Genomic DNA, 15,944 nt, shown 5'->3' on the forward strand with positions numbered 1-15,944 from the left:
AAAATTCTCTCCTCCTCTACCAGCTATTGTAATTTATTGCCAGGGAAAGGCTTAAAGCTCCTAAAAAGTGAAACGAAAAGAGGAGGGAGATCACAGCAAAGGCATTGCCAGCTGCTGAGTCCTCTGAAAACAGCAGCCGGTTGCAATTTCTCTGCGAGTAAGAGCAGCGAAGATCCCATGTGGTGGCAGGGCCAAGCACCTGGACATAGGCTCCCACCTTGCCTCCCCCGTGCTAAACTGCCGTTTCGGGAATGGCAAGGTCCCTCTCATTCACACAGCTGGCTTATAGACTGTCAGCTTCTCTCCTGAGCACCCCCAAGGAGCAGCAGCCCCAGATCCTCAGAAGAGCATCTTCCCCCAGGAGCACAGGGCTGCCTGTCCTAGGATGAGCTCGCCGGGATCACCATGTTCCTGTTCCGACCCTTCAAAGTGAGGGTTAATGTCCCCAAGACACCAAACCCCGCACTGTAGTCAGCAGGAGTTTGTTGAACCCATAATATTGGAAATGAACTTGACAAAGATTTTTCCCAGTGTTCTCCTGGAGACTGAGCAAGCTGCGGGCAAGCAGGGACAAGAGGCTGTGAGGGGGTCAGGGCTGAGCATGGGGAGGGATGGGGTGGCACCACCACCTTCCTGCACCCAGCGCTGGCACACAGCCTGGGTGCCCTGAGCCACACTCGGCTTTTCCTGCCCCCCAAAAATTCTGGATTGGTTGTGCTGGGATACACAGAGCAAGGCAAAGGCAGGACGGGAAACCACTGGGTGCACAGGCAGGTGGGCAGGGGTGGTGCATTTGCTGTTTGGGCAGCAGAGAGCTCACATGGGAAATGATCTTCTGCAGACCCCACGGGCAAACTCGCTGGTTTTATCTCCGGCTGCTGGATTCCTTCCTCCCCACCCTCCCTCCCCATCCCGCCGCCTCCTTGTTCTTCTCCAGTGCATCGTTATTCATTATTCCTCTCCAGCAGGACTCTCTGTACTGGCTAAGCCCTCAGCTTCTGTGAATCTGTTTGAGAGCGGCTCAACTGTTGCAAAGAAATATCCAAATACACTAGGCTATCAGACTGTGACAAACCCATTTGTGAATGACCATGGCTTCGGTTTGCACTTGTTTTAACCTCTGCTTTCAGACGGATGTTTAGTTTGAAATGAAATCCATGGGCAGTGGACTCCCTGCACACTCATCATACAAATACTCCAAAATCAATCACGTAGAAAATTGCACTTACACAAATAGACACTTCCATACACATTTCAGAGAAAAGCAATGAGCAGAAATAACAGCTGCTCCACCAAAAGAGAGGAATTGCAAGACCTACACTAAGTCAAATGAAGAAATCTTCAGCAATAATATACATCCATTATTTAAAAAGATTTTTCCTGTATAAACAAATCTGAAGGCTGAATTTACTAAATCATTAAGACCATAAATATTTTTTACTTTGTTCTGTGAGCTGCACAGAAAGGCCAGAAGGAGAGCTTCCAGAGAAAAAACACCTTTCCATCTCTTTAGTAATAGTTTCAGGAGAAATAATCAAAACATAGAACTAAAAGGATTTTTGTACTTGCCTGCCATATGAAATTTCTACCATCTTCATAATAATATAAGCAGTAATTCCCATAATAAAAAGTTATAGTGATATTTGGTAAAACCTGCATCCCTGAATCAACAAACATGTTGAATCTCCATTTCATTTTGAGCTCTAGTTAACGGTGATTTCAGGTTGGATTTTTTTTCCCCCAGGCTAGCCTCCGTTCTCATTCTCACAGACTGAGCAAAAGCACTGAAAATAGCTCTGAGCATCTTTGTTGTGCTCTTGTTTTGAACTCAGAAGATTTAATTCAGAAGGATAAATAGATGATGTTTCATTTATTTTACTGTCAAGACACTGGCGAACTGCCGGGCGGACAGATCGCTGCTGTGGCTGGAGGCACAGCCTGGCACGGGATGCGGCAGGACCTGAGCAGCTCCGGCACAGAAGGGACTGAAACAAACAAAAAATGGTCCAGAGAGATGCAATCAGGGTATCGCAAAAAAATATTCCTTGGCAACAGCAGTGCTGACAGCCAGCGAGTCGTGCCTGGCTTGTGTTGGGAGTTCAGTTAACTGGTGGGAAATGACCTTAACCATGAGCTTGTCAATATATTGGTACAAAATACATCCCACCTCATCCCACAGTCTCACCTGTTTTCACTATCAGTACTAATATAGAGGGAAAAGATTTCCCTTCTTGTGTCTTTTTAGGTCTTTTTTGAACCACTCCCCCCTCCCCACATGCTCCTACACGTGCCTTTTCTGTGTCCTGTGTGTTAATGATGTGGCAGATCCTTCTTCACACCACGCTCTTGCTTTCACACATCAGTCTCGTAAAAAGATCCCGATAAAGATCACATAATCCTCTTCGTTTCCCTTTGTAGACAGCTCCATTTGATGTGTCCAGAGCCTGCTGGAAAAGGAAGAGGACTAATCCTGCTTGCCTCTGCTGCACACAGCAGGGAATTTGTAGGATTTATGTTCCAGCTCTGCTCAAAACTGTGTCCAAAAAGGCCCTCTGCATGTGTGAAGTGTTGTTATTATGTACAGTAACACACGTCTAGGTCAGCAGCTGGAATAGCGGCAGGCAGCATGTCTTTGAAACCTCAGCAGAGCCTGTCCAGCCCTTTAGAGAGGTGACATACAGTGGAAATTCAGATTAAAATAAAAATCAGGGTAGGGTTTGGGGGAGAAAGAGTGGGGAAGAACAGAAAGAAGCAAAAGCGAAAGGGGCTTTGGCTATCACATTTACAGCAAGGGACCCAGTGCTTCGTTAGAGCCTGAGAAAGTGCCAGCCTCTGCTCACTGCAGCGGTGGCACCACCAACTTAGCCCTGTCAAAAGGCACGAAAACCTGCCAGTTCCTCAGTCTATAGCATCCCTACGGGGCCTTCAGGGCGAGCTGCAGGCAGCCTGGGTACCCAGCAGTTCCCAGGGCGGGGTCTGCCTGGGGGAGCCGCGATGCTCCACGGCAGAGGCAGAGCCAGCCCAATCCCAACATCCCCCCCCAAGCTGCTTGAAGAAAACTGGGTACAGTTCCTGCTTGGCCTCTCCTTTCTGATTAAGGGTGAAGTTATTGCTGATGTCTTGTTAGGTCTGGCCAAATGAAATGACTCTGAGCGATGCTAAACTGCCTCCCCACAAGCATTTAAGCAGGGCAGCTGCCCTGGGTTAGCTCAGGAGATGTATGGCACCGTGTCGTCCTGTCCTTAGGGGCCTCGGGGAGCGCTAGCCAAAAAGGCAATTACACACAATATTCTGCTTCCTTTTAATCTATCATTGTGATGGAAGAAATATGTGCTTTATCTTGTCTGGTATAAACAAAACAATTCTCTTACCTCATCGTACAAGCTTGTAATTATCTTCCCACATTAGATATTTCAAGATAAATCTTTTTAAGAACACCTCTCCCTTGCTGCTTCTCTCTCATATGCCGACAGGCACACACAGAAAATAAACCCGTTGAAGCTCACAAGTAGTGCTATGGGGCCAAGCTGATATCCCCTCATCTGTTTCCTATTTTCCCCTCCTTCCCCCTGTCCCATATTGCAGATATACGATACAGTAAAATTATAGCGCAGGAAGTCACAAGAAGTAGCAATTCAACTTTCAGAGAATAATTCAGTGTCACTTAGTCATATCATCCATATAAGAAAAAGAAAAAAAGAGATAGAAAACAGCTCCCACAAGGCATTTCTAGCTCTCACATGTTCTCATTTTATTCCTTATCCTGCAATTTATCTTCCTGTTTTCAGCAAGCCAGCAATGAAGTAGGAAAACCCTCAGAAATCTTATTCTGACATATCTTTCTGGGGAATATTCATTTCCACGCATAGCTGTGTAAGCCATGGAAAAGTCTGCGCCATCACTGGAGAGCAAACCACTTGACCAAGGGGAGTCTACAGACCTTAAAATGGATAAAAGCAAGTTTTTTCTGGCCTGCTTCAACTGATTTAAAGGTCTGATAGACGCCCAACGTCAGTGCAGTAATCTGCTGAGCTTGGCTGTAGGCCATTTTGTAATGCAGGAAGAGAGCAAACGTTTGAGCATCCTGAGCCAAATTACAACAGACTTATTTGACTTATTTTGGGATGCTAAGCTTTTAAATCTGAATTCATTTAGTTTATTATGATATATTGGAACTTCCAAAAAAAAAAAAAAAAAGGCAAGCCAAACCCAAAAACCAAGATACCCATTAACTTCAGTTAAATGGAACAGGCAGAAGAAACCTGCCAAAAAGATACACAAACTACATGATGTCAATAGACTATCTCGCAACGGGAGATGCAGAGCCAGCAGGCTGCTTCTGTTAGCCTATAGACTTTGCATGAAATTCAGGTCACTGAAAGCTGAATGACAAACCTGACTTCAAGACCAACCTCAAAAAGTCCCTCTGTAGCTCAGCACAGTAATTTCTTCAGTAAGATTTTAACATGCTACACCCAAGACGACAAGGTGGTTATCACCTACTGATCACAGGGCCTCTGCACAATCGCCTCTCAATACATTTCACATGGTGTTTCTGAAGCAAAGGAAAAGAGACATGAGAGCACGAAGTGTGAGCACATTCCCTACTGTACTTTTTCCAACACACTGTCCATATTTCTGAAGGAAACCCGAGGGTTTATACAAACCCTGTGGGCTTTTGCAGTTAGGAGAATAGTAAAAACATTTAGAATCACAAAGTGCTGGGAAATCAAAAACTGGAGAACAGCAGAGTATGTTTGAAGGCTGCTGTGCCTTGTTTGATTCACACACTCCGGAAGAGATGCAGCATCTAAGAGAAGAAAGAACCTTAAATAATAATAAAAAAATGATTGGTAGCTGTTTCACATAGCATTTGCACATCATTGACACCCCAGTTCTGCAAAGTTATACAAGTGCTGGGTGTTTTTTTCTGGTTGCTCCATTCTTCAGACAATGGCCTCAAGCACCAAGGTGAAGCAGGTACGTAACAAAGCGCAGGACAGAAGACCAAGTGAGCACTAATAAATATCAGGAAAACTAGGTCCTAATAAAGAAAAGTCTCCCTTTTTAATGAACAAACGTCGATTGCACTAGAGGGACATCTTGCAACACGCCCAGTCGTGTCTCACACCAGGCCCCCACCGAGGAGGCACAGCCCTCTCCCACCATCCATCGGACCGAGCGCTCGCACCCAGTGACCACCCTCCCTCCGTGTGATCGCAGACCTGGCGCCGGAGCGGACTGTACAGCTGGGAGGGGGGAAACTGAGCAGCCTCCCCCCTCGCTTTAGGTAGCAGCTCAGACAGATGTCTGCTTGGAGGGGAAAGCTAGTGCCGAGCCAGCCCTGGGATGGGGAGATGGACTAGATGACCTGAGCTGTCAGTGTGGGTTAGATCCACTTTCACACTCCTGGACCAGTTGGACATTACAGCTGGCTTGCTCCAAAAAGGCTGCTCCTCCCTCTCCCATGCACCAGCTCTTCTCCTGCCTCCACCAGCCCAGCGCAGTGCTCACAGATAGCTCCTTTCCCCCCAGCACAGCAGGACTCGCTTTGCAGGTCCAGCTTCCTGCGGGATCCATGGGCTGCACCAGCTCCCCAGCAGTAAGGCTGTTCCTGGAGGCAGCAGGCAGGATGGGCAGGAGCAGGGACTCCACCTGGAAGTGAGCGATGCCAGCAGCAGCAGGGACTCCTGCATGGGCTCTGCCTGTCCCAGCCTTCCCATGCTGGCCACCTCCACCCCATCCCCACAGGACTGGACCGTGGGAGGTACGAGAGCAAAACCACCCCACTTGACATGCTCTCCCGAATGCATCACACCGGCAGCAGCCAAAGACCTTCTCAGGCTCTCCTTCAGCTCTGAGACTCTGCACGCTGAAGGTGATTATATACCTCATCAGCTCCTTCGTGTTTGGGGTTTACCTTTTCCTTCTGCTTCCTCATGGCTAGAAAACTGAGATGGGGACATCCCGTTCACCACTGTCTACTTTGGGGTGCTGGATGCCAAGCAGAGCTTCACCCGAGCCCGTGATTCTGGAGCATTTCTACCTGCATCCACACACACCCCCCAACCAAAAACCATAGGGACACGTAATTCTTGATTAGGTATTGTCAGTTCATCATCACTGTGAGGAATCATAGGGGACATATGGCTTAATTCAGTTGCAGTGGTTTTGTAGTTACAGCTGAGTAGATAACATGACAAGGTTAGTAATCATTTCTAAGAGGAAATGATTTAGTAATATAATCTATAGCACTTGATGAAGGGCCAGGCAGAGCTGGAACAGTCTGGATCCGTTTCCTCACTGCTGCTGAGAACGAATGTTGCAATATGTGTTAGGAAGGTTGAATGGAAAATAATTGCCTTCATTATGCAAGTTCAATGTACAGACATATGTTCCTGGATAAACCACTTCTACAACTAGCCAGGTCCACGTCACTTATTTTCCATAAAATATCAGGAGCAGCATTTTCTACAGGTTTCAGTCAAGTATTAGAAACAGGGCATACGCTGGTTTATCCAGCAGAGCATAAGCACATTTCTGAGGCTCACATGCACGTAGGTTTATTACTTTTTACAAGAGCTGCAGGTGTGGGAATAGGCCTCGTAGAGGATGTCTGAACATGCACCAGGACTTTGGCATATCCAAAGCAGAAACTGGAGACGTGGATTTTTATAGGAGACATAGCACATTGTAAAGCAAGATATCTTGGGCCAAATCCAGTTCCTCTTGTTTAGGCAAGCTGACCTCTTGATTTCAGTGGTACTTCTCACTCAGGCAAGGTAAACAGAAACTCAGCTTTGGACATTTATGGGAAGAATAAGAGAAGTGATTTCTTTAGCGTGATACAATAGGACTTTGTATTAGCATTAGCCCCAAGTGCCTGGAAATCTGAAATTCAAACGAAGCAAAACCTCACTACAAATAAAGAGCTTCTTAAAACCAAAGTTGTTTCCACCACTACTTTTAAAAAGCAGAGTTGCCAGCTACTGAGAAAGTGAATAAGTGATGCTCTGGCCTGGGAGGATTCCAGCAGGATTAGTCTGGCAGTTGTAGCACAATCAAGACTAATTTCTTAATTATTAGTTTTTAATTCTTCTAAGTCTGCTTTTTCACAATGGTTTGGCACCGTCCGCACCCATCACTCTCTGACTGAAGCTGGCAAGCGGACGCCTTCCCTTTCTTCTTTTATGATAGGGGAGGGCTGGGCTGGTTTGCACCAGCAGCCCGGCATGCCTGCAAAGCTGGGGACGCGGGGAGGCAGCGCTCCCTGCCCCAGCTGCTGCACCAGAGATATTTCATCCATGAGCAGGAACAAATATTTATCAGACAGACTTTCCAGTCATATGGTCCTAATCCTCACAGCAATGTGAAACTCCCAGGATGAGGTCATGGCTGGTTAATCCCAAACTATACTTTTTTTTTTTTTTTTTCTAGAGGCGGATCAGGTAGGTAGGCAATGGAGCGCACTTCTCCCCGCCTGGGGCTCGCCAGGAGCAAACTGCAGGGTTTTAGGGACATGATGTGCAAATACCCAGCCACAAACAGGCACAAGGACTTGTTCTTGCTCCAGACCACAACAGGGCTGCCAGGGCGCTACGTTAACTTTCCAACACTGATGCCGGGCACCTGTTGCTCTGAGTTTTCAGAACTTGTCAAAATCCAATTCTCAAACTCCTTGAAAGCTCCTTTAAACAAAAACCCTTCTCAAATGTGGAAAAAAAAAAAAAAAGAACAAGCTAAAATATGTTTTAAAGGTCATCAGAAGACCCGCCAAGCTGATTAAAGCTGGGAATACTTTTTTAGGTGGTTGAGGTATCTTTGGTTTGCTCATTAGCCTTTCACTGGCCGTTGGTGATTTATACTTAAACTGTAGAACCAGGGAATTCCCTGGCCATTTTTCTCTGGGGCCTGTTTGGATCAGGAATTGTCCAAATTAGGAATTGTAGCTGAATCCTACTGAGGTCTGATCTCACAGACTGGCTTATGGCTCGCAAACAGACCCTTATTATTTTAGCCCCGATGGTACTAAAAAAAGACCATCCCAAAAACATGAGCCATCCAATGGCATATTTTAGGGCTGCACGTTAAACACACACACCAGCTCTATTCCTTCAGTTTTCTCCTTACATAAAGAGAGGCATGCCATGCATTTGACAGCATTCCAAATATTGTGCAATCTCGAGACAAAATACATTGCTCATCAGTACACAATGTATAGCAGCACCACGTCTAGGGATGAGGTGATCTCCAGCAGGATTGAACCAAGGGAAAAAGCACGATGATACCGAGTGCTGCATTTTCAGCTTGAACATTTCCCAAACCTTGGACAAGATGAAATTTGGGTCACTCCCAGGAAACCTTGACAGCCAAGTAATCAAGGAGGCTGGAAAGTCAGGTCATGTCTCTTACTATGAACCAGCCTTTGGCTCGTTATGTAAGACTGAGTAATTTCTGAGTGTGACTAACCCAGAGCAGCCCATTTACCTGTGGCCAAACACTTCCCGAGCGGGGAGCTCGGGTCTCCCACAGCCCAGGTGAGCCCCAACCACCAGATTCGGCTTTGGGAATTCTCTCTTTCTCTGCACAGTGTTTTCTGGGAGTCTTGTGTTTTATGTCACACCAATAACTAAAACATCTGGGTTTCCATGTCTCTCCCCCACATCTGCAGCAGCAGGAGGAGCCCCACATTTGTCTCAGGTCAGCGGTGGGCTCTGCTTGGGTCATGCCGTGGAGCAGATGCACAAGGTTGGGTCAAAAAGACAGGGTCACAGGCTGAGCCTCAGATGTACTCACAAAATCGGGGTGAGAGTTTGTACCAGGTGGTGGTTTGGGGTTAGTTAAAGCTCTGCTCACCACCTCCCCAGGACAAGCATCGCTGAGTCTCAGATGTTCAGTCCAAGAGGGGAAGATGGCTGGGGAGCAGCGTGGGGCTGTCCCTGAGCCCCCCACTACCGGCAGAAACCCCAACTCTGCAGGACTGGGCACGTTTTGCTTTCAGTGCGTTGTAGTAAACAACAGAAGGGAAGGGCAAGAGAAAGCAGTTGATGCTGCATAGTTGGGTCGTTTGCCCCCTTTCCTGAGCAGGTCCTTTGTTTATTTCACATGTGGCAAGAATCAGCCCTTGGATCTTCAGTTTTCTTTTCTCCTTCCACCTCATTCCCTTTGAATCCATCAGCCGGGGAGATTAGCGGTGTCACAGGAACCAGACCTTTCTGCTAAATCCCTTCCAGATGTCCAGAGCCACAAACATGTCAGTCACTGACAAGAGCCTAATGACAAGTTGCTCCCTGTTTGTTAGTGATGGCTACTGTTTCCTGGCAGAAAAGCTTTTTCCTTCCCCTCAGAAATTTCCAAAAGCAGGTTTTGCAGGGAGGCTTTCTTCTTCCCTCCCCAGGAAGAGGGCTGCTGGCTCACGAGGGGGCTCCCCATCCTGATGGCCGCTCAGAGCTGCTCTCTGCTCCCCCAGCGCTGCCACCAGAAAACCGGCCACAAGGCATCGCACCGCAGGGGCATTTTAGGAGCTGCAGAGAAGAAACAAGTGCCAGACCTGGATGCAGTCAGTGGGTTGGACAAATCCTGAACTGTGAGGTTCCCAAAAGCTTGGTGGCATTGGACAGTGTTTTTTCTGTGTTGACATTGCCAGCCCTGAGGAACCAGGTATGAACTCCAGCAGATGCTGAGGTCAGGATGGCTTTGGAAAAAACAAGCAGGAGGGCTTTCTGGGAGCAGTTCGGGATAGAAGAAGAGGAAATCATCTCACTATTTCTTTCTCCTAAGCAAGGAGAGCCACGTGGTGATGTTCTTGTCTTGCCAACGGAGAAGGCCAGGAGCTGTCTGTTAAGGGGCTCTCTCAAGCACAGGAGACAAGGGGATTTTAGCTCCAAGCCTGGAAGCCAGATCCTTTCTGCTTATCCAAAGACATGTCGTGGTTTTCTCACCCTGTTGCAATACACTAAATTTCACACCCTTCTTCTAGTGCATTTCGATCAGTCTGTGATTTCTATGTTGGATTTGTCCTATACCCCCAGCTCCTCACAAGCTCAGGAAGTATTTTTCCAAGCTAAAAATATCCTCAGAAAAATCAGTGCTATCCATTGTGGAGATTCTTGATGTTTGTATTTTCCCCTCTTTTCATCTCAGTTAAAGGACAGAATTAAAACAGTGCAGCTGGCCACGGAAAGGCTGATTCTTCATGGAAAGTGCCAGTCTCCTTGCTGGGATGGACAGGCGGGATGGACTGATGCAACATCCTTTGCCGTGCTCCCAACCACGCCACCGCAAGAAAATGAAATTCAGCAGCTCATCCCGCCTTGGCACAGACACCGCAGTGAGATGCCAAGCCAAAACTTGTGCTGAAGCCTCTGAGAAGTGCTCTTTTAATGTAGCTGCTTATTAACATGACCCTACTTGGGGAGATTTCTTCCTGTATCCTTTGAATTACGAAAACCATTTCAAAACTTGATCCCCATGAAGGCTGGGCATCGTGTCAGCTTTAAGAAGCTGAAAATAGCGATGGGTTCTTTGCAGCGAGCAGAAAAACCCACTCGGAGTCTGTCATTTGGATTTATGAATGTAAAGTCTGCTCTTTTGACATAATCTTCTTGATTTAAGCTTGTGGTTTCCACACACAGTTTCCATTAAAATTAATATAAGTCATCTGGGCAAATGTCTCCCAGGTTGACAGGATGAAAGGTTCAACTCCTGGAGCTTTATTCCCTGTTTATGGGTTCAACGCTGACCTGTGCAGGATCCAGCCCACAGCCTGAGTTGGAGTTTCCCATCCCTGCTCAGCGGGACCCTCGGTGATCAGGTACAAGGTGCCTGACCTGGACACCCACAGCACCGGGGAAGGTTAGCAAACACCTCTGGAAACCACTCCTGAGGTATTTGCTAGATAAACCAGAAAGTCAGACCTTGCTCACCTCTTCATGCTGCAAAGCTGTTGTGGGTTGAGATGTTCTGCCTGGTGTGAAACCAGCCTCAGCACCAGCACCACTTCCACAGCAACCTACCATAAAGGGGTGAAGTAGAAAAGAGAGCAGCTCAGCAAAAATCCTGAGCAAGGAGGTTCGGTTGCAAAACACAAATGTGTGTTGTAAAAGAACATACAGCTATCTTCTCAAAGACATGAGTGCCTCTTTTTAAGTCAAACCCACCAGTTTTGCAGAAGATCATTCACATCACACCTGTTTGACAAGCAGCTGGAGGCTGAATCCTTCCCCAATTCAGGCCATCCATGTTAGCCCACCACGGCCAGCCCAGAGGAGCATTGCTTGAGAACCAGTCCTCCAAATTCCCCCAGATAAAATCACTAGCTCTGTTCCACAGTGAGCCCACAAGTGCTGACTCAGCTCGTTGCCTCTCACGCAGTTCCCAGTGATGATTTATTTCCTTTTTTCTCCACTACCGTCACATCCCTGACCATAGGAAAGGACCACTAGCTCTTTCCAAAACAAGACTTATCTCTCCTTCCCAACAAATGTTAACACACATTTGCTGAGCACTCAGAAATAGGGGTTTCCTTCATGTTTTCCCCAAGGAAATCTGGAGAAATCCATGTCCCAGAGCCCTTTTGCTCTTCTTCCCACCCGGGAGGCAGGGTCATTTCTCCATACCCCAGCCTGCCCCATGCTCCCTGTTACCTTCCCCAGAGCCCTGGGGGGATACATCTCATGGAAATTCTACCCTAAAGCAAAGGGACATAAAGAAAATCTCACCAACCCCCCACAAACCTGCAATATTGGGGTCCCCCTGTGCTAATGTAACAGCACTTCTCCTTTCCCTTGAGCCCTGCACAGCCCCAAGCCTGCACCCACCCAGATCTCCCACCAAAGGCCACGCAGTCCCTCCTGTACACCTCCGGCTGCCTCCTCCTCTTCCTCCCACAGCTCATCTCCCTGATGGAGAGCAAGTATCTCAGAGCCTGACTGCAACCCAGTTTTTTCCTGAGGTGCAGACAAGTATGGTGGGAAATACAAATGTAACCTTATTCCTTCCCACGAGGGACAAAACCACGCGATTCTTTTCCCGTAAGTGATACAGTTGGTCCAGAAAGCACAGCACCCTCCAGGCATTGGCTCCAGTTTGCGGAGCGGGCTGGGATGGAAGGACAAAAAGCCAGACTGAAAAATGAGATAGGTGAAACCAGGGAGCAGAGCTCTCTGCAAATATTTTGCTTTGACACTTGTAACAGTGGTTATTCATTTTCCAGTAACTTTATACTGCTCTTAACCAAAATAGTCAGCGCAAAAAAATGGCATTACGAGCACTTGAGGATTTACATGAAGTGTTTCTATCAGGAGTCCTGCAGTGACTGTGAAGGCTCCATGGCTGGGGGACAGCCTGCAGAGAGGGACCGCTCATCACGAGGAGTGATGGTCCTGGCCACAGCCCCCAGCCTTGCACCACACCTCAGCACATGCCCAGGACTGAAAACAGGCCTAATAACCTCCACCGAGTACATGTTTTGGATTCCTTGGTCGTAGCAGCAAGAGCTTGATGTGCCCGTATATTCTGATTAATGGACTAATGAATTACTCTATGACATAATTGCCAATTATTATTTTTTAAGAATGATTAATAAGAACATTTTTTCCCCCTAACCATTGGAAGGCTCTAAGCAGCCTAAAGGAAGAAAGGAGGATGCGTGTCAATACTGATTTTCCTAGGACAGCGAGTCTGATGCCATTTAAGTGACTGAATTTAAACTAAAAATTAGACTGAATTTAAACTAAAAATTAGAAAAGGAAGCAGGGTCCATACCTACCATGGGCTACTTATTTCTTGTTGCTGTGGCTTCCCTGCTGTCCTTCAGCTCTCTTGCCTTTTACATAGCACACACTGCACTATTGTCTCACAAAAGCCTTAGTTCAGCAAATGAGAAACATATTGCAGAGTCTGACATAATTGCAGACCATGATTCATCCGCATCCCGGTACCTACAGTAGACTCCTTGCTGCTGTTGAGGGCTGCTTCTCATTCCCAGCCGCTGGCGGAGGCGTGGAGGGGACCCGAGGCTGTGGCTCTGGGTATTACGTGTGGGAGGATGAAATCATCACGATTAGCATGAACGGTGAGAGGAGAGAGAGGGGAAAATCTCACATCTGCTTATTGCCACGCAACATCTGGAATAAACCTATTACCTCAAATTGTCACCTTCAAGCAGGCCAAGCCTGTGCTCTCCACCACGAGCAGGTTCACCAGACCAGAAATCCCAGCGTAACATCAACACTAACGAACCAGCAGCACCGTGAAATGGTGCTTGCCAACCCATACACACCGACTGCAGCTGAGAACCTGGCCCAAGCGCTACCTTAGGCCCTTGGGCACCTTCGCGGAGGATTTTTCAGTTTATACAGTTAGAATTTGACTTTCCCATTTTGTCTGCCCACTGGGAAAAGTCTGGCACTAACATTAGTCCCTGGTGCTATTGCCTCATGCTCTGCTTAGACTGTAAAAAGCAGAAACGGAAGAAGAAAAAGTCCTTCCCATTTAAAGGAAAAAAAGAAAAGAAAGGTAGAGTGGCAAGAAACCAACTCAAAAGCATAGAAGTTGTGAAATCTGGTCTGTGAGACACTCCTCAAGAAAACTTCCTGCTAAGTGATAGCTCAGATTTCTCTGTATCTACAAAAAACTTTGCCCTTTTTTTCAAGGGCTACCACATTTTTCAGAACCAACAGCAAATGAAGATCCTAATGTGAGGAATTTGAGCTAATGTTGTAAACCCTGTAAGCTCTTAAATAATTAGACTTTCATTGGTATTACACAAAGATAAATTATTCCACAAAGAGAAATTATTCCACACAGTCCAAAGCTGATCTATGCTCCTGCTAAGTACCTTACTCTTGGGTAACTGTAGGAGTAAAGAAATAGCATATATAAATCTCCCCATAATCTTTCCATATAGAAAAATAAAGTGCAGTTTGATTTGAAGATCTATAGAGTTGCTGTTTTCTTCTTATTATGCAAGTATGCCATGTAGGAATTTGAACAGCAATTCATTTGCAAAATGTAAGAAATAAGTTTGTTGGCATTAGAGTAATAAGCAGAATTTTTGATCAGTGCTAATGTATTATTCTTTCATATATATATACACATGCACACATGCATATATGTTTGCAACATGTTACCATAAATCACGTGAAAACGTAGAGCAGATGTTCTGTAATAGCTGGGATTATCGTGCCTCGGTTGTGCTTTCATGGGAACCGACCCGCAGTGGGCTCAGCAGAACATGCCTTAGGTATATAGTAATGGGCTACTTGAAAAGAATTTTTTAAAAAAACATTAGCCCCGTGTATAAACATGAGAGGTGACTTGTCTTCTCAGTCTGCTTTTAGATGAGTCAGACTATATACAGACGGTTTCCTTAGAAGAGTATTTTCCAGGAATTGGCCGTCTGTAATTGTCTGCACACCCAGAGGACAGGTTTTCCCAGCCATTTCCCCCGGCTGTGCAGGGGGATGCAGCGGGTGGAACCACGGCTGCGTTTGCACCACTGCTGGACCCGACAGACCAAAAGCCAGACCACAGGGAGTTAAAAACCACTGGTCAGAAAGGGGGTTGCAAAAGCTCCTGAGGTACATCCTTATTTCTGGTGAGGAACTGCACATTAGGTGGAAACTGGTCCTGTTTATCCCCACTGCACCCAAGCCGAGGGATTTGTGTATCTGTACGCCAAAAAGGCAGCCCGAGGGAAGACAGAAATAACTGTTTGGACTAAACTCCTTACATGATGCTTGGTTGGCTGCCCATATTTCTAAGGACAAGACGGTGACTGCTGCAGAGATGTATCTCTTTGCCATCCATATTTCTCTGCAGCAGTGGTTATAAAGACTAAAATCGTCATAGTATTTTTTTATATATATATATAGCAATTTATAAGAAACTAAGGGATTAATGCAGCAAAATACTCAGCAGTACCAAATAAAATACAGAAACAAATGCACCTTTAAGCAGCATCAGCCAGAATATAGCACAAAGCAACTTCAGAACCACCAATGTGTTTTATAATCTGCATTTTTTAGATTTTTCCAGTCTAGATCTGCCATCACAGCTCCCACAACTGAAAAATGATCAGAACAACATAGCAGGATGTTTGTGAGGAACTGGGGACAACAGGAGACCAACAGAGAGGTCAAGTAGAAAGATTCACATATAGAAAGTGAGGTCCCAGCTGCGATGGGCAAAGGGGTCACACACCCTCAGCCCCTCGGCATGCTGGTTTGGCCCTTGGCAGCATTTCCAGGAACTTTTTCCTCCCTATATTTGGGGATCTTCCCTCCAAGCATGTGATTTTGGGGATGCCAAGAGCACATTTCTCAGAGATGGAGGGGGCAGGGGGACACCCCGCCACAGCAGCGCCCACGGTGCAAGGAGAGGCCATCTCGGCAAGGTGAGGCAGGACCACAAACAAAACGTGGGAGACGTTGCAACACCCTGGCAAATATTTTCCATATCTCTGAGCAGACAGTCAGCCACGAATGAAAAATAAGAAATTTCACATGTATACACACCTTATTTTAGAAGGAAGAAAAAAAAAAAGACAAAAAACCTACTAGTTTCTGTGCCGTGCTTGCCAAGGGGCAGCTCTTGGCCATCTCTGTTGGATTTTCCTCTCCACAATTTGCTAAACAGCTGGATTTTGATGGTTACCATGGCTCACTACTGATACGCCTTAACCCACTGTACATTTTCGCTGGGGAGACACAGACACCAAGTGGCTCCTGCACGACTGCCCGGAGCAGTGGGTCTGCCAAGGGCACAGAGGTGACGGCAGGGACTAAGCCAGGTGAGAGGTGATGGGACAGAGAGTGCTTCATCCTTGCCTCTCCTTGCTCTGGGGAAGAGACCTCTTGTAGCCACCACACATGGCTTTAAACGTTTTGCAAGGGCCACAGGAATATCTATGGGAGCCCCTGGATCCCCTTCTCCGACCTTAC

The sequence above is a fragment of the Falco cherrug genome, chromosome 8, assembly GCF_023634085.1.
Source record: "Falco cherrug isolate bFalChe1 chromosome 8, bFalChe1.pri, whole genome shotgun sequence".
NCBI classification, from domain to species: domain Eukaryota; kingdom Metazoa; phylum Chordata; class Aves; order Falconiformes; family Falconidae; genus Falco; species Falco cherrug.